Here is a 27,020-nt window from a genome sequence, read left to right as displayed (position 1 = left end):
AGTGTTGGGAAGTTTTTCTTTACATGGAGCCTGAATTTGCCTTTCTAAAGCATCCATCCCTACTTAGTGTTTCCTAGTCAAAAACAAGCATTCAAGTTTCCATAAACCCTAAACATGTAGAAGGATCCAAGGACTTTAAGAAGAGGAATAAAATATAAAATAATTTGAATGTTAAGGATACATTATAGTTCAAAGGGAGCTCACTGCAAAGAAAATCCTAGAGAATAGAATGTTCTGTTCTGAGGTTGATTTATACCTAACTTTCTTAACTGTCATTCAATGTTCATTAGTTTCTATGAACAATTTTAGCTTTTCCCATCTAAATTAAATGTTCCTAAGATATAGAAACAAATGGTTTTGACCGAAAATTTATGCAAATTTTCTTACCCAAAAATTCTTAATCCACAGGACACACACACACACACACACACACACACACACATGAATGGAAAGTAGCATTAGTAGATACTGAAGGAACAGTCAGAAAACTCAACTATAGTTAAGACTTGATAGTATTAAAAGAAGCTAAAAATAATTTAAGACAAAGGTAAAAATGTTGCTGAGAATATGGATGTTGACTTTGAAACCTTTTCCCAGAAAGGATATACCCTTAATGCATTTCAGAACAAATAATACATCACATCATGCTATATGAGTATTTTTAAGATCCATAGAGTTACAGAAAGAGTGTGTCTTGTAAAAAATGTGCTGATAATTAAGTGGCATTAGGCTGGGTACACTGCTTTATGAGGCAATAATCCAGATCCTGAGTGCTCTATGTAGCAATTTTATAATGCTAAAGGGACCAGATTACTGTGCAAAAGATGGCCTTTTCCATTATTGATACAGTAAACATGTTAAGATAATTTCAAAGCTTGGGCAATTTATTTAAAATAGAAAACAACTTCCTCTTCTTCCAAGCCTAACTTGTTGAGAAATATTATCAGAAAAGTTCATAGGAAGTAATTTCTGTAGGTTCTGGAATAACCAAGTTAACAATTATGTTTTAAACACCTACCAAATGCAAGGAAGTCACTATAATCATCACTGGTACATGTCTTTTTTTATGAGAAGTTGAATGGCCAAATAGATAATTTAAATTTTCTTATTCAAATAATTATCTCATTTTGCTTCAATTATCTTAATTTTCAGGCTTTTAGCCCCAGTGAACTCTATCCATTGTAACTCATTCAACTGTGTATTTCTTTGTATATTTTAAATCTGAAGTGCAGATGTCATTGAGTGCCCTAAAACTTAAAAGACCCTAGATTTAAAGTTGAAAGGGATCTTAGAGGCCAGGGGGCAATAGCCCTTCCATTTTTTTTAAAACAAGGTAGGATTATAGTTTAAATGACTTGCCCAGACTCCTACAGCTAGTAAATATCAGAGGCAGGATTTAAACTCAGCTTTTGCTAACTGGAACTGCTCACTACCATACCAGGCTTTACTCTAGATGAATAAAGCACCTAGAACTAGTCAGTCAGAGGTTAGTTAAATGTTACCTTCTCCTAAATCTGTTTCATTGAGGAACAGATGATTTTGTGCCCCTTTTCAAAGAAGAGAACTTCCTTTCCTGACTGTTAAATGTGTGTTGTTATTTGGTGCCCATTATCTTCAGTTATCTACTTTTTTGTCCTTAAACATTTATTATTTACAGATTTAAAAGGTAATTTATTCATAATATGACCTTTTATGATTAAGTGATTTATCTGCTTGAGCTTGTTTTGATATATTGTAGGAAATATGGATCTCAACCTAATTTCTTGTGAGAATGCTTTTCAGCTTTTCTAGTTGTTTTCTTTTTTTTTTTTTCATTAAATAATGAATCTTTACACCCAAACTGTAATATTTTAGTGTCAAATAATATGTTACTCTGTTAGGTTTATTAAGTAGGAGAGTGACATAGTTGGACTTGCACTTTAGGAAAATCACATTGGTGGTTGAATGGATGATGGATTGGGTTGCATCCTGGGCTATTGCCAAGTCATCTTGTCTTTTGTCTTTCCAATAAACTTAGATGACTGGAGGAGAGAGGGAGGCTGATGACTTTGCACAGCTCTTTTTCACTCAAATCTTATGACATCATTAATTTTCTTTGAGAACGAAGGACAAACAAAAACAAATTTCTTGTCATTTGGGGGCAGAGAGGAGAAGTAGATGCTCTAGGGGGCCTGACAAAGGAAAGGGGTGTCTTTTCTTTGAGTATGGGATGTATGTAGGATGTATGGGGTGGATGTAGGAAAGAGAAAAATGGAAAATGAGGAATTAGACAAGGGAACGAGTTGAAGTGAGGGATGAGGGAGTAAGGAGAGAGGAAGGCAAAGATGGAAGAAGTCCTTTTTGAACTTGGGGCAAATAGAGGGCAGTGAATTGAGAGTGAACATGAGGCTCAGCCACTGGAGGAGAAAGTACAACTGAAGATCACAGATTTCTAATACGCTCTGGGCAAAATGGGCTCCTGGGGGGGGACGTCCTTAGAAATTCTGGGAAAGGATGGCAAGATGCCCGTTGGTTTAGTGTTTTCCAGAATCCTCACATGGAAGAATGACATTAAGTTATTATAAATCCAGCCTATGAGCAGGTCATGGATTGTGTCTCCTCTCTGCATGTATGGGGTATCTGTCCTGTGACCTCAGTCATCATGCTCCCTACCCCCATTTGATCCAGAGAAAGAAGAATGAATGATAAATTTTCCTTAATCAGGGGTTATTAATGTGTGTGTAATGGATCTCTGATGATAGCTTTTGACCACTTCTCAGAGGAATATTTTAAAAAACGTAAAGTACACAGAATTTCAAAGGAAATCAAATATGTTGAAATATAACTGTCAAAATATTAAGATTAAATTTTAAAAATCACAACCTCAAATGAAGAACTTTTGTGTGATTCCCAGAAAGGCACTATTCTTCTACAGGGACTGAGGATGCTATTTCCCTAATAAAGCTTCCCAACCTTAACAACACATCTGCCAGAGGGTCCAGAGTTTCTTAAGCATTCTCTTTCCTTAGATGTAACAAGATAAAAGATACATCTTCCTGGGAAAAGAAAGGTCTTAGAGTCCAGTCTTCATTGGAAATTCTAGACTTGTGAAAGCATTTTCTCCTCTATGGGGCAGTCTGATCCCTATCCCCTCAAGTCCCTCTTCAACATTCATGGGGTATTTTTCTCTCTACCTTTTAACCTATGATCTGTAAAAAAGTCTAACAAGCCTAGGAGGACAAAACTTTTAGGAAAACAAAAGGTCCCTGGGAAAGCAGAAATGTCATGAAGAAGATATGATTTTATAGTATTGTTTAAGGTACAATCTCCCTCTTCTGCTTTAACTTGCCTGAACTTCATAAGGCAAAAAAAATAAGAGATAATAATATGCAAAATTTTATTTTAAAGTAAAACCATAATATCTGCTTATGATTTCTATCTAAAATACAAAGAGGAAAAGTTAGAGTATATTGCAATAAAGATATATTTTATGTCGATGTTCTTAGAGCTGAGATTTGAACATAGTCTTGATTCTAGAGTCACCATTCTTTCCACCATAACATACGGCTTCCCTGAGAAAGAGTATAAATTGTTCCATTCTGTACTGTGATTCAATTAATTAATCCAATCAGCATTTATTAATGGATTTCATGGACTGGTACTCTGCCAAACTCTGGGCAATATGTGAGAATACTTAGCTTAAATTCCAGCCAGTCAAGAAGGATGATGATAATACTAAAGAAGAATGGTACTGTGCTGTCAGACTGGTCTGCCTGGGAGAGAACAGCAGAGTTAGTCACGTACTTTATGCTTTGCTCATTGATGTTATGGACATTTATAATGTACAGCTGAGTGATGCATCTTCACATCAATCACCTCACAGCCAAGCCACCCAGCATTTTTTTCGTTCCTCTGTTGAGTGTTATACCTACTGAATGTGATGATCAAAGAGCAGCAACAGTAATTGTATCAACACTATAAAACATTTCAGTTAAAACTTTTTTTCCTGTGTAAAACCTAACAGGCCTTTTATTTCTTTGAAGGTATAAAAGGAGCTTTGTGAATTGTTGTCAAAAATTGGTCTCCCTTAACCTTTTACTTTTCCCCAACAAGAAACTGGCTTTCTGGATAAAGTCCAATCGACTGAGAAATGACTGTTCATTATTTTTAAAAAATATCCAATTGTCAACTAAAGCAAGGCAGAGCTTCTTGAGAGCAATCTCTGGTAGAAAAAAATATCAAGACTTATTTGTTCAAAACTTCCATACAATCCAGGCTATGAAAAACATATAAAAGCATTCTCAACTTGTATTCATAGAAGAACATCATCTTGTTATAAGAGGAAAGCCTGAGAATACTATGAATCAGGGTTTTGTCATCTATATCTGAATGGATTACACAGCCTAACAGGAAAACTTATTCTAAAATAGCACTAGAATTCCCGAAAATCATTTACTGGACTTTAGTCTTGTGAATGAGATCATTGATTCCTAATCATTAAATTTGTTTATTCTCATACTGAACTTCACAATACTATTTTTAAATTCTAAAACAGTTAGGCAATAAAATAGATAAAGCATTTAGTTTGATTAAAATCTGGATTCAAATATTGGCTAGCTGTGTGATACTGAGCAAGTCAATCTCTTTGACTCAGTTTCCTCATCAGTAAAATGGGAACAATAATAGTACCTAACTCCCAGGGTTATTGTGAAAATGAAATTTAAAAATTATAAAGCATTTAGCATAGTTTCTAGCACTTGGTTAGCACTATGTAAATGTTTGCTATTGTTATTCAAATAGTTTTTCCTTATTCACAAGAACTCAAAGTAATTCTTAAATTTGAAATTAATCTATTATATTTGGGAGATCAATATATGGATTACTGAGTCTGAAGATAGACTCAAAGAAATTAGGTAATTTATGTAATGTCATATTATAATACTTAATGGTGCCAATGCTTATTGGAGGTAGGCATCTAATTACAACTAATCCTTTTGTCATTTATAGTTCTGACCTAATATAGGTCAGATTTGTCAGTAATAAATGGCAAAAAAAATTACCAAATAAGTAAACATTTAACCAAGGATAGGTTCAAAACAGCAAAATCATGCGGCCAAACCACAACTTGGAAAGTGGGTAGAGTTTTCTAACCTCCATAATACCAACACAGAAAAGAATAAGGGAATGAAGGATAGCTGAATGAGGCAGTCTCTAAATTCAATCACCATCAACAAAGGAAAAGATATGTTTATGTGTGCTGCTTAAATCCTTGACCAAATAATTCCTGTCTTAGCTGTGGACGAATTGTTGTATTTTTTTAATTGATTTTAAAATGACTTGTTTAATTGTGCTTTGGGATATGATTTGCTTTAATAAATAAATAAATAATTGGGTCAGAGTTTTGGTTAGCTACTGACCTACATATCACAATGTGTATGACCCAGGAAAAGCAGAGATTTATGGGAAAAATCGAAAGCACCAGGACAAGCACTACATAAATCTATTACAAATAATTTGTATAATCTGTTAAGAGAATGATAATGGGTAGAGTTTAATAGATACAAAACTCTCCATCAAATATGTTTAAAAGACAATAATCTTGCTTTTTATTCTAATGTAGTGAATCCTTATTTTATTGCAAGAGTACCTTTTTAAATATCAAGAAAAAAACAAAACAAAACCCACTTCTCAAACCTTCACATAAAGGGAGAGGCATGTTTTGTGTATGTTATTGGAGAAAAGATATAGTGACAAAAATTACAATGAATTTAGTAATTCTTTTGGATTATTTTTGCATTTTATTAAGTGTTAACTTCTATAAATATTTGAAAAAGAGCCAAACATACCCCATTCACTCTACAGAAGGCATAATTATTTATTAATCACTTATTTATACTTTGTGGATCCTTTGCAAGAACTCCATAGTTCCCTTAGGTTTCCACATGAGTTCTGTTCTACTCAGTCTCTTTCTAATAATGTAAGTTCTTTCTCTGCAAATACTAAACATGTTCTTTCAGTATTCTTTCCCTGTCTGTTTTTAATGAAGAAAACAATACAAATTGACTATCTTTGTATTAATTAACATATTTTTATGCATCATAAGACCTTGCAGTGTTTTGCTTTTGGTTTGATTAAAATGCTAAGATAAAGTTTATGGGAAACACCTTTAACTTTAGTGCCTGATATAAGATTGTGTAACTGGGCCCTTGTACAAGTTGGGCCTCTTGCCACTGATGTCGGGTAAAAGTACAGTATGTTTTACTTGGTTACTTATCAGCCCTGCTAGTAAAGAACATTCTCTCAAGTTGGTTGTGTTTCATGGGAGATAAAAGGAATTTAAGCAAAGAGGCATTAAAGCTCTGAAACCTTAACTTACATGTCTTTCTTTCTTTTTTTTTTTTCTTCTTTATATCTTTTATTTTATTTTATTTTAATAGCCTTTTATTTACAGGTTATATGTATGGGTAACTTTACAGCATTGACATTTGCCAAACCTCTTGTTCCAATTTTTCCCCTCCTTCTCCCCATCCCCTCCCCCAGATGGCAGGATGACCAATAGATGTTAAATATATTAAAATATAAATTAGATACAGTATACATAATAAGTATACATGACCAAACTTTTATTTTGCTGTACAAAAAGAATCAGACTCTGAAATATTGTACAATTGCCTGTGAAGGAAATCAAAAATGCAGGTGGGCAAAAATATAGGGATTGGGAATTCAGTATAATGGTTTTTAGTCATCTCCCAGAGTTCTTTCACTGGGTGTAGCTGGTTTAGTTCATTACTGCTTCATTGGAACTGATTTGGTTCATCTCATTGCTGAGGATAGCCAGGTCCATCAGAATTGGTCATCATATAGTATTGTTGCTGAAGTATCTAATGATCTCCTGGCCCTGCTCATTTCACTCAGCATCAGTTCATGTAATTAACTTACATATTTCAATTTATTTTCCAAATTTTAGTTTTTAAATTAAAATTTGAATTAATTTTAACTTGTATTCTAAATTTTAATCATTGGGACCATAAGGGTAATACTTTCAGAGAACAAGATATGATATATCCTATGGAGATTTGAGTTTGGACATGGAGATAAAATATATATGTGTTATCTAGAAACTAGCCTGGTCACCCTGGAAGAGGCTCATTGGTCAACAGAGAGTTGGGTTGTTTGGGTCACAGCAGCTTGTGGAGCTGTTTAGTAAATTGTGGAAAGATTATCTCTTGGGTTACAGACCCCAGTGAAGTCATGAATACCCAATGTCCATAGTTGATTAGATTGGTCAGGAATATAAAGGAACTTCATCCAATTGTTTCATACTTTTTTTTTGGGGGGGGGGATTGTTTAGCTAAGTAGATTAGCAAAGAGAGTCTATACGAAATTTGAATATTGGCTATTAAGAAGTTTAATGTAAAACACCCATGGCTTGGCTTGCGTTTACTATTTGCTGTTGTTGAAAGCATCAGAGCATTACCAAGTATTGGAGTGGGAAGGGTCAGTGAGAAATTTGCATATTTATAACAAAAAATGGATTTTCATGTATGAAAACATATCAAATCTATTTAGAAGTCTGATAAATCCATACATCTTCTATATTGTAAGCATGTGGAAGAAAACATAGAATTAATAGGTGAGTTAAATAAAATTGCCTCCCTCTATTTTTCTTCGTATTTTCAGTTGTTTCTTCTCTTTTCCCTTCCTTCTATCACACTGAATTCTTTCCAGTGACACTGGGGATGTTTCAATGCCCAAGTTAAAAGCTAAACATTGACCAAATTAGTAAACATTTAACTGAGGGTAGATTCAGAACATAGCAGGATCATGCAGCCAAACCACAACTTGGAAGGTGGTTAGGTGTTCCTAAACTCTGTATTACCAATGCAGAAAAGAATAAGGAAATAAAGGATATCTGAATGAGGCAGTCTCTATATTCAGTCACTTTCAACAAAGGCAAACACATGTTTATGTGTGCTGCTTAAATTCTTGACCAAATAATTTCTGTCTCAGCTGTGGATAGATTGTTGTATTTAAAAAAAAATATTTTTGTAAATGACTTGCTTAATTGTGTTTTGGGAAATGATTTGCTTTAATAGAACATTTTTTCCAGAAACTGTACTGTATTTATTTTGCATCTCTTTTATTATTGTTGTTAGTCATTATTGTTAATCACAACTCTTTGGGTCCCTTTTTGGAGTTTTCTTGGCAAAGAAAAAGGCGTGGCTTGCCATTTCCCTCTCCAGCTCATTTTATTGATGAGGAAATCCAGGCAGACAGGATTAAGTGACTTGTCCAGGGTCAAACAGCCAGTGTCTGAGGCCAAATTTGAACTCAGGAAGATCAGTTTCCTGACTCCTGGCTCAATACTTTATCTATTAAACTCCATAGGTGTTCTCCTCTTTGCATGTACTTTTCTCCAAGGCAAGGACTGATCTATCAATATTTTTTGTCTGTGTATTCCTAGTGACTATGTAACACACAGCAAGTACCTAATAAATACTTGGTCCACAAAAATCCTGTGTTCCTCATACACTATGAATTGGTTCCAAGTGAATGGAGTCCATTTTTCCATACTATCTCTTCCTCTTCTAAAGTAAATTAGCTCTACATATTTTGATCATTATTTCAACAGAGAATGCTTATGATGATATTATTAATATAAATGTGAACATTACAAATTTCTCCAAAAATTGCAATCAAAGAATAAACAATTCCATATGGTACCTCTTTACCATTCCTGAGCTGAATCCTAACTTCAATTTGCTCATCTATATGATGAGACCATTGATAATTCTAGTACCTGGCCACTGAGAGTGCCTGTGAAAAACCAATAAAACACTATATTCAAAGCACTTGGCAAATATTGATGTTACCTAAGTATTACTTATCATCAATATTATTATAATCATTATAAAGAGGAAACAAAGAAGTAAAATCCCAGTCACAACTTTCAAGAAGATTATAATCTAGTTAGGGAAACAAGAAATGATTTGGCAAATTGGTGATATGGATAAAAATAAGTACAGTAGAAAAAAGATGACTGTAATTGATGTTACTAGGAGAGGCTGAGGCTGGTGGGGCCCTTAAGATTGGGAATTCTGAGATGCAGTATGCTAAGTTGATTAGATGTCTGTACTTGATCTGATACCAGTATGGTGAGCTCCTAGGGAACCATCAAGCTGCCTAAGGAGGAACAAATTGCCCAAAGCTGAAAACAGAGGAGATCAGTTTTCCAGAGGCTCAGAGTGAGATTATCCAATCAGATTCTACTTCTAGCTTGGGAAAGATGGGAAAATTCAGTCTCAAAACAAAACACTCTAGTTTTGTTTTTAGTATTTCCAAGTATTTTAAACTTATCAGAGTACTAGGAGCATCATCAAAAAAGCAAGAGTAATGCCAAACAATCCAGTCATTTTAAGTCAACATGAATATTGAGTTTTGGCAAGGAACTATGGACTTTAAAAGTTAGCCTCTTGCACAAATATAGCAGGAAAATGATGTACCAGCACACAGAATGCTAGGCATTTCATTGCTTAAAAGTTCTTCCCGTAAAAAGAGCCATCTAAAAAATTCTTGAAAGGCATGATTTAAGTCAATTGAGAACACAGGTCTCAGTACAAAAGGCATGCTCACACCGACAGATTCCACACAAGACAATGGCTCAGCTTTTGCCAAATGAGATATCCCTTGGGTGCGCTCCCCCAGGGATTCTTTGGGGGAGCAGGAGGAAATCCTCTCTTCAATGGTCCCCAAACAGGACTTTGTGGAGTTCTGAGACGTGCCAAACATGGAAGGAAGAGCTCAGAGGAACAAGAAAACAAATGTGGGCTTGGCCTAGAAGCCCAAGATGTCCTGGCAAACCTGTGATTAAAGACAAATCCATTATGGTATGAGATATACATGATAGCTCCATAAAAGTTTAATGAAAGAGTCAAACTAATTACTTTTGTCATTGGTCATACGGATGAGAGAGGATAATATTGTGGAGCATTTTTATACAACTGAAGTAAAGCTAAATATTATTTATTGTCTGCACTAAGTCTGACACCAATATGGTGAGCTCCTAGGAGAACAACCAAGCTGCTTAAGTAGGGGCTACTGGTTTAAGTTCCAATAATTTTATGTCATAATTTCCCCTTATCTCCAATATATTATTATATAACTATTACAGATAAATATGCAAAGTCTCCATCTTTGCTTTGTCTCCATAAGTCTGCAATTGGCTCTAATTAGTGAAAGGAAGTTCAGAGGATAGGGTATTGGACCTGGACTCAGGAAAACTCATCTACTTGAGTTTAAATCTAACCTCATTTACTCCCTACCAGTGGGACTCAGGCAGGGTACATCACTTAACCCTATCTGCTTTAGTTTCCTCATCTGTAAAATGAGCTGGAAAAGGAAATGGCAAACCACTTCAGTATCTTTGCCAAGAAAACCCCAAAAAAGGTCATGAAGAGCTGGACACTGCTGAAAACCACTGAACAACAGTAGTGCTCAGCATGGCACCAGAAAGGAAATAGAGGCAGCAAGAGAACACCAGACCTGGAGTTGGTCTCAGATATTTAGGAGCTATGTGACTGTTGGCAAAGCACTTTAATTTCTGCCTGCCTCAGTTTCCTCAGTTATACAGTGAAGATAACACCTACCTCCCAAGGTTGTTGTGAAGATCAAATGAAATAGTTGTAAAGTTCTTTGCAAACTTCAAAGTGCCATATAAATGCTAGTTATTATTATATTTTACAAAAGAATATATGGCAAATATCTGAGAGTCTTTATAGGAAAGTTGTAGAAGCCTATGTTTTAAACTATGAAAAATAAGGACTGGGGAGGGGGGGAAGTCCTGACAGAGAAGATAAACATGGCAACCTTGTATTTGGACTATTTTTAGCGTTAGGGGCTAAACCCAGCACTGTTGCTCCTGCAAGTTTTACCACTTAATTTAAAACCAAAGACATTTACTTTTCAACATGTTTTAGTTTCTTTAGGAAAGATGGTCTCTATAATGCTATATCTGGGAATTAGAAACCTAAAATTGCCTTTCAATATATATTTGCTCATTAAAGAAAGAGGGAGGCCATAAAATGTTTTGTAATATTAAACTCTCACTGACCTTTATAAAGAGAAGCCACTGCTGCTCACAATGAAAAACATTTTTTTTTAAAGATAAGCATCATTAAGTTTAAACCAAAGTCCTAAAATTTTAAAGTGAAAGTACCTTTGCTATAATTTCTTAAAGGAAAACATATAAACCTCTTGGAATTAAGAAAGCATCAGGCTTGAAGGGTTTAGAACTCTTCTAAATTGACTGTAATTTGACACAAGTTTGTCAACATTAAGTGTTTCTGCTTCTCTGATTTTGGGATTCTAATTCTTCCTGGCAAAAGAATCAAGCTGCTAGGTGATACATTTCACAGACGTTTTTCTATTCAAAAGAAAACTTCCATCTCCAGCTGGCCATCACAACAAAAACAAGAACATTTCCCACTTTTCTCACTTATATAGCACTTCAAGTTTTCAAAGCAGCTATATAGATGCTATTTTATTTGGACCTCACAACAACCTTGGTAATAGGGGGAATTATCATTCCCAGTTTACATATGAGGAAACAGCACGAAAGGGTAAGGTACATAGTTTGAGGTACAGTGGAAACTCAGTTCTTTCCGACTCTTATTTCAGGGGCCTATCCATTAGTTCAATTCATTTCCAGATAGCAGTTCCTCTCCTATAGAAATGAGGTAAGGGGAACTGGTTGGGAGATACCTGACCTTTTATAGTGACAAGCCTATATTATACTTCTTTGACTGGTCTAAAATGTTAGCAGATGGACATTGCTGACCTAAGGATGCAGCTCTCAGAATGCTAAATGGATCAGACTCACCACAATTTATCTTTATCTATTTAGATAGTTCATTTTTTAGTTTGTTAGAGTTAATCCAGATGATTTGGCAGTCATGTGACCAAATAGTTTCATCAGCTGGCTGTTCAAAGCAGACAGACATATACTCCTGACTGTTTTCATAATATTTTTGTATTTTTTAGTCATTAAAATGAAGAGAGCCATTACTGGTCACAGAAGATAAAGGCTGCCTTGGTTCTATCATTACCTTGGTTTTCTTTTCACAATGCATTCAGAGTATTTATTGAACATCAAGAGATTATTGTATCAGATAGATAATATATCGACTCTGCCTTTAAGGAGTTTTGCTATTTAAAATTTTCTAAATTTCAAAACATGCTTAATGACAAATATCAGTGAAGATATCCTGCTACATCAAGCTCTGCCTCCACCTGAAATCTCACTTATCCTTGGAAACTCCCATTTTATTTTGAACAAGAATTGAACTTCACCAGGATATGTCTCAAACTTCATCCCAGAACAGTATCATAAAAGATCTTTGCAACTAGCACCTCCCTTAATGAAACAGTGATGAATACTAAAGAATAATAATTTAATTGATCTGGATTTATATATCTTTGCTCTAGGAGATAGCTAATAGATTTGTTTTATTTATATGTAGGGTTATTACTGAAAGGTTTGGATTGCTGACTCTGAACCATTAGAAATGGAATGGATAAGAAATGAATAGTCTCATTCCACTCATGTCCTAATGCCAGTCCTATAGTTAGCATTAGGACAAAATGTTGATCAAATTATAGGGAACAATACAATCCATCTCTTTTCTCAGAAAAACTCTAGCTCTACCTATTCCTTCCATGCATATGGCAGAATCTGATGCATCCTTAAATGGGGAGACAGAAGTCATATGGGTAAACTTAAAAAAAAACAACAACTATAGGCCTATGTCTGGTCATAATATTTTTACTCTGGTTTGGGTTACCTATAAGGAAACACAATCTAGTGCAGTGTAGTGGCAAGAGTATTTATTCATCTTGGTATGAGGAATTCCTCAGGTACTCACCATAATGCGTATTGATCAAATTTTGTTTTGCTTTCCTTATCATAAGTCACAGAGTTGCTATGAAAGATGAACTGAATCAACACATATAAGGGACTTTACAAATCTTAAACTGTCAGCTGTTATAATGACATTAGATAATGGTACTGAATTGTGTCTGACTCTTAGTGACCTTGTTTGGAGTTTTCTTGGCAAAGATATTGGAGAGTATTCCATTTCCTTCTCCAGCTCATTTTACAGATGAGGAAACTGAAGCAAACTAGATTAAGTGATTTGACTTAGTAAGTCTCTGAGGACAGATTTGAACTCACAAAAAGAGTTTTCCTAACTATAACCTTGTTTCTCTAACCACTATATACCGTATCTACCTTTGGTGACTGCATTATAAAGGTAGGAAAAGGTCAACATTTTCTTTGAAAAAAATTATTGGTAAGAAATAAATGTGGCATGTGCAAAATAATACTATGAAGAATGAAATATGTTATATTTTAATGGACAGGAAAAATTTTTGATTTGGGTGTTATTCCTGAGTCATCTGTATGTAGGTAGAAGATAAATTCATTAGAATTAAGAGGAAAATGAATAAAAAGGAAGAAAAGATATGGCTTACAAATGTAACAATTTAATCATGAACTATTCAAACAAGTTATTTAATATCAAAAATAGAGACTGGACAACAGAAAAGACATTGACAAGGAATATAATAATTTTGACCAGGAGTTTAACCAATATAAATTAATTGCCATAAAAGGAGACCAAAAGAGCCCAGACAGAGCATCTTAATCAAGAAAGATCACCACAGATAGAATGTCCAGTGCGTAGCCTAGGTCAAAAAATGATTCCCTGTAGATGCTGAGGTCCTCCAGATGGTCCTCCAGATGGACGACGCACTGATTGCATCAAGTCCTGAATGCTGCAAATTCTCCTAGAAGTATCTGCAATGCCTCAAAAGTGTTTGGCCTATCCAGCTGCATAGAAAAGACAAAGTGGATGAAGAATGTCTATTTTCTAGATTCCAACATGTATTTGGAGAGATATATTGAGCTTATATAATAGTATGTGTATCTTGAACAGACCACACTGATGGGTAATGAGCTGGGTCTAGAGATGAGAAAGAGGAGAGTGGCCTGGATTGCCCTTGGGAAATTGTGAAGTTTCTCTAGTGTCTCCAAGATTCCCATGAAAACAGAAGTCCATTTTTCCCAATGGTAATATAGTACTAGTGATGGTATATGGCAGAGACATGGAATCCAACTAACTCTGAAAAAATTAAAAATGAATATAATATAGACAACAAAAGATAGATATATGCTATATATGAGCTGGTCATAATATATAATCAACAAAGAATCACCCTTCACACTCAAATACACACCCTCCCCCCCCACACCCCTACACAGGATATCATGAAGGAACTGTCTTATGGTAAGAGAGTTGGGGTAGTCATGTGGCAATAATGAGAGTGACAGATTGACTACTAGAGTGGTCTACTAATACCTCAAAACCCAAGAAGAAGTGGGAAAAACCTGGGTTGACTCCTTCGGGGAGGACTGCCTTGTCCTCCTAGAGCCACTTAGGATAGGCAAACATGGATGAGTTACAATATGTATGATTGGAGGAAACTCTAAAATCAATAAAATCATAGATCCAGTTGATAACAGGACAAATACCCTTTGTGTATTTCCTGGAAAAACATCAGTGCTTTCCAAACCGGAAGTTCTCCAAATTCATGCCTGAAGATAAATATAGTTTCATAATAGGTTAAACAGATTTTATAGTTATCTGTTAACTCTTGCAAGATCATACCCCTGAAATGCTTGCTTTTCTAAAATGCTGATTCTTTCATACTCATTCAATCAATCATTGAACAAGCATTTATTAAATGTTTACTATGTGCCAGTCACTGTGCTAAGCACTGAGGATGCAAAGAAAGGTATCAAGACAAACAAACAAAAAACAAGTCCTGTCCTTAAGAAACTCAGTCTAAAGGGGAAATACTATGCAAATAATTATGTTTGGTCAAGACAATACAGGAAATATTGGGAGTAGTCTCAGAATTTCCCTTATGAACAGAGGACTCTAATTGACTGGGTTATAGGCACTGTCTAAAATGAAAGAGCAAAGAAAAATAACAGCCTTAGGATATCTTCATTTCATCAACCAAATAGGCTAGCAAGTATCTGACTACTGTACACGGATTGTTATTTTCTTTTTCTTTTCTTTCTTTTCGTTTTTTTGGAAGCCCTAAGGGTTAAGTTACTTGCCCAGTATCATACAATTAGTACATGTCTGAGGCCACATTTGAACTGTTTCTCTTGACTTCAGGACCAGTGTTCCATCTACTGTGACAATTAGCTTCCCCAAAATGCTAATTTTTTGCAGCTTCCATCTTCTCATTTATAAAATAAGGGCTACTCTTTGAACCAGATCTTGGGGTGAAATTCAACCCAGTGATCATCTAGTTCACATCCTTTATTATACAGAAGCTAGAACTGAAGCCCCCCAAAAGGGTCATGTGACTTGCAAGATTAAACCAGAAGCATATGGCAAAACTGGGATTTGAGTCCAGGTCTTTGGACTACAAATTCAAATATATAAAACATTTATCAAGCACTTACTTTATGTCATACACATCCCTACCATTTTGCAAGGACTTTACATTCTAATAGGGGAAAACAAAATACAATAGAGCCAGTATTCAGCAGGGTCCCTTTCAGTGCTTTCTTTCCAAGAATTGTGATAACATTGGGATTAGAATGTCAGCAAGAGTAATTATTTTGCATAGATTGTCTATAAAACTGTTTATATACATTGTGTCTCTTCCAATAGAAGGGAGACAACTGTTTCATTTTGGATTGATATTCCTAACACAAAGTAGGTGCGTAGGAACTATTTGTTGATTGATGTGTTTTTGTGTCTGGATAATTTTTCAGGTACCTATGATGCCCATGAAATTTCTTGTTCCATCATTTTTAAAGTTAAATTATTATTGGTGGTAAGATGTAATGTTCTTCTTTTCTAAAATATATAATCGTTCTCTGGGAGCAGATTTCTCGGGGGGCTTCTGGAGGCAGCCTTAGTTTCAGTTCAGATCAATAATCACCTCCAATATAGCCAGCTGTTAAAAGTCCAGTCCTTTATTGTCTCCTTCAAAATAGCCCGGTTAGCTTTCCTGGGTTGCTAGACCTCCTGTTGCTTGTCCTTTGCTTCTGCCAACTTCAGCCTCTAGCTTTCTCCGACTCCTGGCTTCTCAATCTCCCCAACTGACTCCTGGTTGAGGCTCATCCTTTTATATACTCTTTTAGAGGTGTGAACTCAAAGGCTGACTCCTTCTCTGAGAGTGGGATTGTGGGAACTGTGACTTGTGAATCTCCTCCACTGAACTTGTGAATCTCCTGGACTTGTGAATCTTGTAGAACTCCAATGAGTGCTAAATACATTAGTGAACTAGAGAATTTGTTAAGTACCATGCTAAATTAGATAACTGACTTAACACTTTGTAAAAATCCTAATAGTAAAGGAATTATAAGTTTGCAAGAGAAAAAATATTTATTAAGTGCATTCTATATACCAGGCCCCTGATAACATTTTGTAATATCCTTTAAATCACTGGAATCACAAATTTTTTTTTTTCATTTGATACTTATAACCACTCATTTGTGCTGACAACCTCAACATTCCTGTATATTCTTGGGCTTGCAAACTTCTGTAAATTTATAGAATAATGGAAAAATAAATAATAATAATAGTAAAAAATAATAAGGAAATTTTTTCCCAAGTAGTCATGTTACCCAATTTTCAAAATAATGTAATTCTCTCAAAATGACATTGGATTTATTTTGCATAGATAATCTATACAACTGTATATAATAGAAATCAGAATAGAAGAGAGATGACTGTTTTTATAATTTTACATTTTGCAGTTGAGGAAATTGAGGTAAATGAATTTGCCTAAGGTTACTCAGTGAGTAAGTGAAATCAGGTCTTCCTAACATCAGATCCAGCACCCTATTATCCATTGTGCTACCTAACTGTCTCTAATAATCTTGACAAATGAGATAGGGGTATGTGATTTGGCAGACTAAGTAAAACTTGGCAAGCTAATGAAAATATTTGCAAGCCTCAAGATGTTTTTTTGCACCTACCAGCAAAGCTGTTTAAATATAATCTTTTCCCTAATGCTTCAAACTGAAAGCCTCCTAACAACTTAAAAAACCTGGACCTAGAGGGCAAAACATTCAAAACAAATGACCTTCTGCTCTGGAATCTGCTCCCTCTAGCAGTCTGCTCTTTCCTACAGTCTGTCTGCCAAAACCAGAACTTGGCAGCTTTTTGGAACATGTGCAAATCACTATTTTTTTTTTAAATGTAGCAGTCACTACTGATTTACTATGTTGGAAAGATAGGCCTAAAAAACCCAAAACAAAACAAGAAACAAAAAAACAAAAACTAGACTGTGGTGCAAAAATATGAGCAAGAACAATTTGTTCTGTGGCCAGATTTTATGATACCTGGCTATTGCTAACCTCAACATTCCTGTATGTTCTCAGGCTTGAAATTTCTGTAAATTTATAGAATAGTGGAATAATAAATAATAATAATAATGGAAAATAATAAGAGAATTTTTTCCCAAGTAGACATGTTACCTAATTTTCAAAACAATGTAATTCTCTCAAAATGACCTTGGATTTATTTTGCATAAATTATCTATACAACTGTTTATATTCATCTTGTCTTTCCCAATAGAAGAGAGACAATTGTTTTATTTCTAGATTAGTATTCCTAGAACATAACCAAATGCCTAGCACAAAGTAGGTGCCTAATAACTGCTTGTTGGTTGATGAGATAATTGTGTCTGAATAATTTTTAGATGCTTATGATACTCATGAAATTTCTTGTTCTATCATTTTTAAGTTAAAAAAGGATCACATTTATATGTAGAGGCAAATTGTAAGTTCAGTATTCACAATACTAATTTTATTGGAAATATTAAAACAAATAGCTTCATTTAGTTCAGACTATGCTTTTCATTTTCTCTTAGGATTCATAGTGTGATGTAGCTGCAAATCTTCAAACACTACACTGTTAGAAGGAGGCTATATTACATCATCAGTGACCAATGAGATGCAGTAAAATGCTATTGAGTAATTGTCTGTTTGTCCAGAAAGGGATGTGGGTAAGACATGTAACAAGAACGAGACACAACATATTGATGTCTGAAATGGTCCTGATGGTAAAAGAATCATGAGAAGTATCACAGAACAGTGAGTAAAGTTATCCTAAGCTAGGAAGATATGGCTTCAGCTTTCACCTCTGTTACATGCTACCTATGTTATTCTGGATAAATCTATTTATTCCTCAATGCTCCAGGTAACTCATTGAAATTATAATGGGGCAAAATAGATGTTGATTTGCAATGGTAGAGGGTGTTTTCTCAACTAAAGTACCCTATGGATGAAATCCACAGGGAGAAAATCCCAAAGGAAGAAAAAGCTTCTCTCAATTAAGCAATTAGAGGTTGAGTGTATTGAGTGGATGATTTATTAAAATCTTTGGATAGAAATAGTTTAGGATAAAATGGCACATCAGAAAATCTCAGCGGGAAATGTAGGAGTACAACTAGATGTACTTTTTTACATTTACATTTTTATAGCTGAGGAAAATGATGTCCTTCTGGATCATGTAATGATTTCCTCATAGTCACTAAGGTTCTAAGGGGAAAGAGATGACAAGGGCTTCTGGTTGTAAACCAAGTGTATTTTCTCTCAATTCTGATTTGCACTGCTAGAGGATAAGATTACAGATTCATTAAAGTAATTTTAAAAACAACCAAAAAATGCCTTCTCAAGTATCCCCACCAGGTTTGTCATACAATGTCCAATAAGCAGGAGGATGAAGGCACAGGTGATGCTATTCTCTGCCTAGAACAGAAAGAAGCTGCAAGCTGAAGAATAGGAAGGCCAGCACCAAAGGCAAAGTTGGCTTATTATTACTGCAGTGAGGTATCCTTCATATTAACCTCATATCTTCTTGCAGCCTTACTGCCTGTTTTTTGTTTTCTTTCTTACTAAGGATGCCATTTAGAAGCTCCTTCCCACAGTACTTTCCTAACCATAAGATCCTGTCTATTTCCTCTCTACCTTTTACATAAACTCATCTTTTGTCCTACCACATCCTAAGTCCAGCTAGTAATTTCATTACAAATATCATTGAAGAGAGGAGAGAAGTTCTCATGATTTGTTGAGGACAAACTCCTGATGGATGAAAGGGAAAATGAAATGATGAATAAAGATGCAGGAAGACTCCAAAGACAGTAAGCTGATTTGATGGGATTCTGGAAGATAATCTTCTGGTATTTGGCATATTAATAAATTAATAAAACAACGAACAAAGAAGTGATGAACAATGATGATCTTAAAGTATTTTTTGCCCTTTTTTCCTCCCTGCCCCCAGTCCTTCTCCCTAAACAGATCAGTTACAGAAGCAGAACTCAAAATAGAGGAAGGAACAAAATGGAAAAAGGATTGTTTGGCCTCATGAGGTATCACCAGGAAAAATTGATGGAGGGTAAAGAGAAACTTCCTAATAATTAGAGCTATCAAAAAGTGAAATGACTTTCCTCAGGAAGTCCCAGATTCCCTTTCATTGGAGAATGATGAAAGCGGATACTGGAGGAATACTTGTTGGCAATGTAGCAGTCAATTCTTGGTTAGGTACAGGTTGGACTAGATGCCCTCAGAGATCCATCCTTTCAAATCTGAGTTTCTGTAATTTTATAAGGATTCTTAGATTATCTAAATGATCCATGAAGTAAGATACTTGACCTTATTTTCAATAGACTGCTAGTACTTTTCTGTTAGCAACATACTTGGTAAGGAAGAACAAGCTATAAACTGATCTCTTTGGATCAAATGTGCCAAAGGATGGGGTTAAAGTACATTTTATATTCATAGAGTAATTTATCAGCAAAGTGTCAAACAAAAAGTTCTAGTCGATGTTTATACTTGCTGAAAAATTCCAGACATAAAAATCCTGGAACAGATTTGCATGAAGAACTCAGAGGACCTACAATTTTTGGCCTATCATGTCTTACAAAAACAAAAAACAAAAAAACCCCAAACCCAAAATACCCTCTACAAGTACAATTAATTTTTTTTCCTTAGTAAAAGTTCATTTGTTAGCTTAGTGCACGTTTCTTTAATTAGAACTCCAGGAAGCAATCTGGATAGTTGACTTTTCAGACTATGCTTACTAGCCTTAAACTTTTGTACTTAGCTTTTAAAATCTTGACTATTACATACTGCATAATCCTTTGTTGTTTCAAACAATATTAAACATAAATCAACCTATGCTGGATGACTCAGGATCATCCTGGTGAACATCAGTCAGTGATGGTACTGTGCTGTAATAATACTGCTTATAGATGCAATTGAGGGCTATTTATCATTCTACTAAATGGCCCCAGACTCTTAGAATTGTTTTTCCCTTTTCTTTGGTCCTTCGTTCACTAATTCCTTCCTTCTTCTCTCAGAAGCATATATTTTTTGAAAAACATTTTTAGTCTTTATTGTCAAAATGTCATTTTGTCATTTATCAGTGATATCATCATGCCTACCAGTAGAAGCTGATTTGCTATCTTTAATTTATTGTAGATTTAGGTATCAGACAGACAAATCTATTATAAATGTGTATAAAACAACCAAATAGATGACATCATCAAGGCATTGCCCTGTGAGTAAAGTACATGTTTTAGTGTATGAGTTTTACAACATTTGCTCAGAGATAGTTTTTGTCTTTTTTTTTTTTTAAAGATTCCTAACTATATTTCAGATAAATGTAGTTGCTGAGTAACTGAATTCCAGATATGTGTTGTGTTATTATACATCATCAGGCTGGCAAAATATTAAAAACAAACTGAATCGACTTGGCCTGAATAAATTCAGATTTACTACATAAAATTTCTGTTGCTAGTTACAGGTTTGATTTTATAATAATAGCCATCGTTCTTAAATGGAATTGATTTTCATATATGGTTGGAATAACCTCATTATAGTAACATTTCATTACCACACTTATCCAATGGTAAGTAAATCATAGATTAATTACTCAATCGTTAATAATGGTTCATGAAAGCACTTGTATGGCTATTTTCAAACTACTGTAATAGTATTTAATTATGAATATGAATGTTTATAACTAGATTGTTGACTTCCATCATTCTCATATTTCATATTTCTAATAAGCTACATGTTCATAAACTACTTAGTCTTGGCTTCCAGATGTTAGCTAATCATAAGATAGTTTAAAAAAAAAAACACTTGTATTTTAAAGAAATGATGTCAAGATCTGGACAACAAAAATGGTTATTTTTTTCTGCTGGTTTTAGTATTATTATTTAGTTTAAATAATATATGTATATATGTAAAATAATAGATAATAGAATTTTTGAAAATAATTAATTTGAATAGAAACATAAATTAAGATCCTCTCTTTCCCTGAATAGAAGCATAAAGGAGATCACATAGAAGAAATACCTATTTTAAAACTGAGAAGACAGAAATGTTCATTTCTACTGATTTTAACACCTCAAAACATATAATTATATATATAATTAACATATATTAATTACATTAACATAACATATATATAATTAACATATAATTCATACAGTTATTAACCTGAAGAATTATTAATTTTTAAAGCAATTATATGAATGTCTCTTTTTTAGTTTTGTCACAAGATTTAGTTTTGTCTCTCACATATGCTCTCTTTTGTTCTCTGACACTTCCATCATTCTGGACCAAGCCCTCATTACTCACATGGACTATTTCAACTTTGTTCTAAGTCTCTCCCCAACCCAGACCATCTTCCTTTCTGTTACTAAAATGATCTTCCAAAAGGACATGTCATCCCCCTATTCAATAAACTTCAATATTTTTCCAGGATCAAATATAAAATCCTCTGGCACTAAAAATCCTCCATCACCCATCTTCCCCACCATCTTCACCTTTCCTGTCTTCTTACACCTTACTCTCTCTTTACCCAATGATGACAAGACTCTTTTTGTACAAGGCATTTTTATTTCCATCTCCCCCAATTTTTTTTTTCTGGTTATCCCTCTTGCCTAGAATTTTTTCTTTCCTCATCTCTACTTTCTGGTTTCCCTGATTTCCCTCAAGTCCCACTACAAATAGTAGTTCCACAAGTAATTTTTTCTTATTCTCCTTAATTCTTGTGTCTTCTCTGTTGACTATTACTAACTGATCCTGCCTATATCTTGTTCTTATGTAGTTGTTTGCATGCTATTTCTCCCATCTGTCCATGAGCTTCTTGAGAGAAAGATTATCATTTGTCTTTCTCTGTATCCCAAGTGTTTGTACAGTGTCTGGCACATAATGAATGTTTAATAATTGTTTATAGACTGGTTTGCCATAGAATTTAATTGATATTACCAAGAACAAAAAGGCAGAAATATATGCTTTTAAAAATAATTTTACATAAAAAATTTCATTCATTTCTACTGATGCAAAGATCATATGAGTTAGAGTAAGGCCAGTAAATACAATATCAATCATAATTAATTTACATTATAGATTCTTTGGAATTGTCTCTTGTAGTCTTTAGGAGAAAAACCCCATCTCTTTTTAGAATTAAAAAAAATAGAAGAAACTTCCATTAGAAAATTAAATTGTAGATTAATTACTTTTTTAAACAGGAAGTTCTTTAACTTCCTTTAGTCAGCTATGACCCACAAGGTCTAAGGCAGGAAACAAACAACTATTCTAGTAGCAGTAAATACTCTAAAGAAACAGCTGTGTTTACTGCATTTCAATCTTTATACCCATTAGCTTTCCTAAAGGGACTTCCACTCCTATGAAATACAAAATGATTATTTGAGACTTTGTGATTATTAAGATATAAATAAATTTAGTAGAAGTCTATTCTTAGTAAATTTATTTAGATTAAAAGAATTTTAATGAACATAGCCTACAAAGGAAAGTGAATATACTGTAGATCTTCTTTAAAAAAAAAAAAATTAGAAAACCCTTAGTGAACTATTTCAAAATTTCTTTGAGATTAAAAGTTTAGTTAAAATAGCAGCAAAACTATTAATACACAGTAATTCACATCAAATGTAAAATAATCTTAACATGATGAAGTTGGAAAAGCAAGAAGTGTATTTCTGGAGACTCATAGTCTGGTTATTACTATGGTACTACTTGCCTGTAACAACATGGGCAAATCCCTTATTGTTCCTGTTCCTCATTACCCTTATCTGTAAAATGAAGGAATTGGAATGGACAGAGGCAGGCACAAAAGACCACAGCACAAGATTTAGGTTGCATGAAACTGAGAAGTTTTAAGCATTATAGTAAAGAAGAGAGTTTCATTTACCTACTTCATCGAATTCTATCAATCTAGTATCGATGCCTTGGTAAGATGAAGAGCCACCTTATTTTCTCACACTGGTGAGGTGAAAGGCTGAAGGAGATAGTAGGGAGAGGACATGTGTAATGTGAAATAAAAAGAAAAGAGGGAGTTTGATTTTGCTGGGGTCGTGAGCAATATCTGTCAGAGATAGATGATGGCTACTTTATCTTAAGCTTCCCTAAAAGAAATAGATTAGGGACAAAACCTATGGTTTCATTGGTATATGGATTCCCTAAGGGGAATGTTTTTCTGTCAGAGTCAGTCAATAAGCACTTACTAAGTAAGGGACAAGCACTTTGTATCCCAGTAGGGATGTGAAGAAAAGCAAAAACATTGCTCCTGTTCTCAAGGAGCTCACATTCTAATTTGGGAATGAATAAATAAATGTAAAATCTCTACTATGTAAACTGAAGGTTATCTCAGAAGGAAAACACTAGGGAACTGGGAGTAGGAGAGGTCTCATAAAAGTGGGATTTGAGCTGTCTTAGAGGAAGTAAGAAAGGCTGGATGAAAATGAGGGAAAAAGCACTCTAGGAATGGGGGACAAACACCCAATTACAAGGCTCAGAGTCTGGAGTCAGGAAATGGAATTGTCTCACCTGAGGAATAGCAAAGGATGCCAGTTTTTCTGGATTGCAGAGTTCATGGAGGAGAGGAAAGAACAAATAAATTAGAATGACAGGAAGGAGCTAACTGGTTTTAAAAGCCATCCAGATAATTTTACATTTTATCTAGGAGATAATAGGTAGCTACTGGACTTTATTGAGTAGAGTAATAGCATAATCAGATGTTGGTTTGGCAGATGAGTGGAAGATGGATTGGAGAGGAATGACCTTGAGGCAAGAAAAACCAATCAAAAAATGTAAAGTGATGAGGGCTGGCATAAAAGGCAGCAACTGAGTGAGAAGAAGCAAGACAACCATGAAACAAGATTTGGTCCCAGATTGGATATGTGGGATACATAAGGAATTGAGGATGATATCTAGTTTGCAAGGCTAAATGACTGAAAGGAAGGTGATGCTTTTGATGAAAGAAAAAAGAAAGAGGGAAAAGTTAAGAAGATAAAGATAATGAAATTTCTTTGGAACATATTGAATTTCAAATGTCTAAGTTTGAGATGTACAAAAAGCAGTTGTGATTTGAGACTAACTCAGAAGAAAAGTTATGTATGTATAGATGTACAGATCTGGGAATTATCTGAAAACTGAACCCATGGGAAGTGATGAGATGACTGAGAAAACACAGAAAGAAAGCAAGCCCAGTATAGATCCTTTGGAAATAAGCAAGATTAATGGTTGTAAGTGGGAAGAACTAGCAAAGGAGACTAAGAAGAAACAGTCAGATAGATAGCAGTTATGAAAACTTGTATCATTGTTGTTGGACCTACATCAATCTCACTCTGTCTTCCCGAGTCAAACACCAGATAAGAAAATTTAAGCCAGGAAAAAGTAATATTTTATCCTGTAGGAGACCAAAGATAAGAATTGAGAAAAAGCTATTTGATTTGGCCATTAAAAGAATAAGGACCACTTTGCAGAGGGCAGTTTCAGTTGAATGATAAAGTCAGAAGGAAGATTGCAGAGGATTCAGAGGAGAGAGAAAGTGAAGGTACCCTACTCTAGACTGCTTTCTCAAGTTCAGCCACAAAGTAATAGCTAGCAAGGATGGTTGGATAAGTAGTTTTTTTTGTTTTTTTGTTTTTTAAGGTTGGGAGGGAAATGAACATGTCCGCAGGAAGAAAAGCTGCCACAAGAGGACAAAATTGAAGATTAAAGAATGGGATGAAGGGTATATACATAAAAGGTTTGCCTTGGTAAGATGAAGAGCCACCTTATCTTCTCACATTGGTGAGGTGAAAGGTTGAAGGAGATAGCAGGGAGAAGACATGCATAATGTGAAATAGAGAAAAAGAGATCATGAGCATATTATCTGTCAGAGATAGGATTTGAATCTAAGTTTTTTTGGCCTTAAAGCCAGCTCTCACTAAGCTACCTACCCTGTTCAGCATTTACTTAATGCTAACAAATAGATTGTTTTAAATTTGATTTTAGCAGTTGTTTTAATTCTAATTTATCATCCCTCATTCATTTGTATTACTTAGGCTACTACTTCTCCCTTTAGGGTTCTTAAGGGTATAGTGCTTCAAATTTATGACCCAATCCTTCCCTTCTTATATATTCATTTATTCAATAAATCTGTAGGTGATAACAACATAGGCAAAACAGGATTTTTAAACTTCTTTTTGCTTTGTTTTGTATAACATTTTTAGTTTCTAGGATTTGCCAGTTTTAGATTGCGGTTTTGTAGATTGTGTAAGTAAAATACAAAACCTTCCAGCACGTTAATTCTAAGTCCTTCAAACTTTTCTTATAGTTCCTATTTTGCAAAATTTTTAAATTGCCTAGCTCTCTTCTGAAATCTTTCAAATATGTGAAACTCTTAATACATGGATTATTATATTATAAAATTTATGCCTCCTGGCATTTGTTTCTGAAGTATTTATGTGTGTGGTTATAAAATAATGGAAATTTAGACATTTCCTTCCCAAATGGTCATAAAGATGATCTGTGCCTGACCTGCAATAGAACCTTCTAAGCTCCTATTGGTATGATCAGCCACAACTACACATCACAGTCATTTTTTTTTTTTTTTTTTAATATTTTAAAAAGTGCTTTGCTGAGGCAGTTGGGGTTATGACTTGCCCAGGGTCACAGCTAGGAAGTGTTAAGTGTCTGAGGCCAGATATGAATTCAGGTCCTCCCAACTTCAGGGCTGATGCTCTATCCACTGCGCCACCTAGCTGTCCCCAATGTCATTTTAGTTTTCTATCAGTAATACCATAATGAATATGTTCCATAAGTTTTTAATGTAAATGAAAACATATATCCAATGGAAAAGAACAAGGGTGGTAGTCAAAATAGGTACATGCACAGATTCAAGGAAAAAATTTAAGAAACAATTTTGTTGCTTCTTTATGGCATAGGAGGGGACAATACCCTAATAAAGGACTATTCTCAACAGATTAAGCTGGCAGATGCTCTCATGAAGGAAGTGCTTTAAATATAGTCATGGTACAGATGATCTGATATTTGATGACCAGTCTAAGATTCATGATGATACTTAACATACTTAAGTATAATAATACTTAACACCTAATGGCTACAAGTGACAGATTCTTTGACTATAATTACCTACTAAGACAGAAGAAACAGAAAATGGTTTTCAATATCATACAGGCCCTTTCTGTAACAATGGGGTTGGAAAGGGAGAAAGAGAATCAAAGGCACGAGTAATCATGGCTTTTAGGTTATCTAATTACTCTAAATGAGGAATTTTTACTCAATTACTATACCAACAAATCGAGACACTACTGGAGGAAGTGGACTACATCAATACTGACATTCTTCATTTAGATTTAATTATAATTTTTTTCATTGTCTAGGAAGATAACTATCAAACAAGATTTCAGAATAATTAAAAAATAACATTAAAATTTCTCAACAGGAGAGTCAATCAAAAATGATGACATAAAAGGATACAGACAAAGAATAATTTTGCAGAAAAAGATCCTTAAAGACTATATTATATTAAAAGCTAGGTGGAGTTAGTGGATATTGGACTGGTAGTCAGGAAGACCTGAATTTAAATATGACCTCAGATATATTAATTGTGTGATCCAGGGCAAGTCATTTA

The 27,020-nt window shown here is 34.5% G+C and overlaps 1 protein-coding gene across 1 annotated transcript in view; it reads right to left on the bottom strand.

The window, feature by feature from the left end:
• ITGA1 (integrin subunit alpha 1) overlaps positions 1-27,020 on the bottom strand; it is a 193,605-nt gene that overhangs the window by 141,375 nt on the left and 25,210 nt on the right. The window lies entirely within an intron of this gene.

Source organism: Sarcophilus harrisii, chromosome 1 (assembly GCF_902635505.1).
Source record: "Sarcophilus harrisii chromosome 1, mSarHar1.11, whole genome shotgun sequence".
Classification (NCBI taxonomy): Eukaryota; Metazoa; Chordata; class Mammalia; order Dasyuromorphia; family Dasyuridae; genus Sarcophilus; species Sarcophilus harrisii.
The sequence above is the reverse complement of the archived record's forward strand: the minus strand, read 5'-3'. Positions and strand labels throughout refer to the sequence as shown.